Source organism: Coregonus lavaretus, assembly GCF_964263955.1.
Source record: "Coregonus lavaretus genome assembly, chromosome: 14".
In the NCBI taxonomy this organism is placed as follows: Eukaryota; Metazoa; Chordata; class Actinopteri; order Salmoniformes; family Salmonidae; genus Coregonus; species Coregonus lavaretus.
The window spans coordinates 5,715,195-5,718,879 of NC_140001.1; the positions used below are offsets into that span (position 1 = coordinate 5,715,195).

A 3,685-nucleotide genomic window follows, 5' to 3' on the forward strand; every position below is an offset into this window, starting at 1 on the left:
CTGGGAATTTTATTGATCGGAATTTTTGTGTAAGGTTAGGGATATACCTCCTGCCTGTTGATGCTCCCTTCCTTGTCCATGCACTAGATAGCCGCCTGTTGGGATTGGGGTTGATTAGAGAGGTCACAGCACCACTAAAGATGAGTACGCAGGGGGGTCATGAGGAGACTATTCAGTTATATCTGATCGACTCTCCTGCGTATCCTGTGGTGCTGGGGCTTCCCTGGTTAATCACACATGATCCCTCCATTTCGTGGCAACAGAGGGCTCTCAAGGAGTGGTCTGCCCAGTGTGTAGGGCGATGTCTAGGTGTTTCCGTGGGGGCGACCTCGGTGGAGAGTCCGAACCAAGTGCCCGGATTGCACATTCCCCCTGAGTATGAGGATTTAGCACTCGTGTTCAGCAAAACGAGGGCGACGCGATTGCCGCCTCATAGACAGGGGGATTGTGCGATAGACCTCCAGACAGGAGCAGCGCTTCCGCGGAGCCATGTGTATCCTCTGTCTCAAGAGGAGAAGGTGGCTATGGAGACATACATAGCCGAGTCTCTGAGACAGGGATACATACGGCCCTCCACTTCCCCTGCGTCCTCAAGTTTATTTTTTGGTGAAGAAGAAGGATGGAGGGTTGCGCTGTCACGATTTAACTAGATATGAACCCAAATGCAGACAACTACACCGAGCCAGAGAAGGTTTAACAGGTTTATTTACAAAAGTTCAATTTGTCCAGGTTTCCAATAATAGGGGAAGAGCAAGTCCAGGTTAACAGGGAGGGTAACAGATCCAGGTTCAGAGCAGGAGTGGTACCGTAACGTCCTAGTGTCCGTGGTGAGTCCAAAAGGAAGGTCCGGTAGTGGTAAGCAGGATGGTGGTGGCAGGAGTGAAGCGGAGGCAGGAGTCAGGTTCCAATAATCTGTGGCACAGGAGAAAAGTAACTAGAACAGGCCAAAAACACAAAGGGCGAAAACAAGCAGGTTGAGTCAACAGCGAAACTAACATGGTAGTCTTGACTATGATCTGACGATGAGTGGCAAGTTTGACCGGGTCTTAAAGGCTGAGGTGATTATGGTGAATGAGCTGCAGCTGGAACCCTGACTCCCGCACACCAGACTTCACTCCTGCAATCAAGGACAGACAGAGGGGAGGGAGAGAGCAGAGAGAGAGCTACCTAGCAGCAGTAGGCCTAACATGCGCCCGTGTATTGATTACCGTAGTCTCAATCAGATCACTGTGAAATACAGTTATCCACTCCCTCTGATTGCGAGTATGACGGAATCATTACACGGAGCGCGTTTCTTCACAAAACTGGATCTCAGGAGCGCCTGCAACTTGGTGCGCATTAGGGAGGGAGATGAATGGAAGACAGCATTTAGTACCACCTCGGGTCATTATGAGTATCTCGTCATGCCATACGGGTTAATGAATGCTCCTTCAGTCTTCCAATCCTTTGTGGACGAGATCTTCCGGGACATGCATGGGCAAGGTGTGGTAGTGTACATTGACGACATTCTAGTGTACTCTTCTACACGAGCCGAGCATGTAGCCCTGGTGCGCCGAGTGTTGAGTAGGCTGTTGGAGCACGACTTGTATGTCAAGGCAGAGAAATGTCTGTTTTTCCAGGAGTCTGTCTCCTTTTTGGGTTATCGGTTGTCCGCGTCAGGGGTGAAGATGGAGGTTGACCGTGTGTCAGCCGTGCGTAATTGGCAAACCCCAACCACGGTTAAAGAGGTGCAGCAGTTTTTGGGTTTTGCCAATTACTACCGGAGGTTTATCCGGGACAGGTGGCAGCTCCCATAACTTCCCTGCTGAAGGGGGGCCCGGTGCGTTTGCAGTGGTCAGCTGAGGCGGACAGGGCATTTGGTAAACTGAAGGACCTGTTCACTTCGGCTCCGGTGCTGGCGCATCCGGACCCCGCTTTACCATTCCAGGTAGAGGTGGACGCGTCAGAGGCCGGTATTGGGGCCGTACTGTCGCAACGGTCCGGCACGCCACCTAAACTCCGCCCCTGTGCTTTTTATTCCAAGAAGCTCAGCCCAGCGGAGCAAAATGATGACGTAGGGGACAGGGAGCTGTTAGCCGTGGTTCAAGCCCTAAAGGTGTGGAGGCATTGGCTTGAGGGGGCTCAACACCCTTTTCTCATTTTGACTGACCACCGTAACCTGGAGTACATCCGGGCAGCTATGAGATTGAACCCTCGTCAGGCTCGGTGGAACATGTTTCTAACCCGGTTCATATTAAAAATAACGTACATCCCTGGTTCCCAGAACGGTAAGGCAGACGCCCTGTCCCGGCGGTATGACACAGAGGAGAGGTCCATTGAGCCCACTCCCATACTGCCGGAGTCTTGTCTGGTGGCACCGGTGGTGTGAGAGGTCGATGCGGAAATCGAGCGGGCGTCGTGTACCGACCCTAGTCCCCCAGAGTGTCCTGTGGGTCGGACATACGTTCCGCTCGAGGTTCGTGATCGTCTGATTTATTGGGCTCATACGTCCCCCTCCTCTGGACATCCAGGTATTGGCCGGACAGTGCACTGCCTTAGTGCTAAGTACTGGTGGCCAACGTTAGCTAGGGATGTGAGGGTTTATGTCTCCTCCTGCTCGGTGTGCGCCCAGTGTAAGGCGCCTAGACACCTGCCCAGGGGGAAGTTACAACCCCTGCCCGTTCCACAACGGCCATGGTCTCACCTCTCGGTGGACTTCGTTACAGACCTTCCCCCCTCTCAGGGGAATACTACTATACTGGTCGTTGTGGATCGGTTCTCTAAGGCCTGCCGTCTCCTCCCAATGCCGGGTCTCCCTACTGCCCTACAGACCGCTGAGGCACTGTTCACCCACGTCTTTCGGTACTACGGGGTGCCCGAGGATATAGTGTCTGATCGAGGTCCCCCGTTCACCTCCAGAGTCTGGAGGGCGTTCATGGAACGCTTGGGGGTCTCAGTGAGCCTTACCTCGGGGTACCACCCAGAGAGCAATGGGCAGGCAGAAAGAGTGAACCAGGATGTGGGTAGGTTTCTGAGATCTTATTGCCAGGGCCGGCCGGAGGAGTGGGCGAGGTATATCCCCTGGGCAGAGATGGCACAGAACTCTCTCCGCCACTCCTCCACCAACCTAACCCCTTTCCAGTGTGTGTTAGGGTATCAGCCGGTTCTGGCACCATGGCATCAGAGCCAGATCGAGGCTCCTGCGGTGGATGAGTGGGTGCGGCGCTCGGAGGAGACGTGGAACGCTGCACACGTCCATCAGCAGCGGGCCATCCGTCGACAAAAGGCAAGCGCCGATCTCCACCACAGTGAGGGTCCGGTGTACGCACCTGGAGATCGAGTCTGGTTCTCGACTCGAAACCTGCCCCTCCGCCTGCCCTGCCGGAAGCTGGGTCGGCGGTTTGTGAGGCCATTTAAAGTCCTGAGGAGATTGAACGAGGTGTGTTACAGGTTACAACTGCCTATTGATTATCACATTAACCCCTCGTTCCATGTGTCTCTTCTCAGGCCGGTGGTAGCTGGTCCACTCCAGGACTGTGAGATAAGAGAGACTCCTCCGACCCCACTGGACATCGAGGGGGCTCCGGCGTACACAGTTCGGTCCATCTTGGATTCGAGACGTCGGATGGGGGGTCTCCAATATCTCGTGGAGTGGGAGGGGTACGGCCCGGAGGAACGGTGCTGGGTGCCTAGGAGGGACATCTTA

At 54.5% G+C, this 3,685-nt stretch overlaps 1 long non-coding RNA gene across 1 annotated transcript; it reads right to left on the minus strand.

The window, feature by feature from the left end:
- Positions 1 to 688: 688 nt before the first annotated feature.
- On the minus strand, positions 689 to 1,095 carry LOC311141244. Its single transcript, XR_014614207.1, has 2 exons — positions 997 to 1,095; positions 689 to 912 (listed from the first exon to the last, which is right to left on the minus strand). It is a non-coding gene; the product is annotated as an uncharacterized lncRNA (long non-coding RNA).
- Positions 1,096 to 3,685: the final 2,590 nt, after the last annotated feature.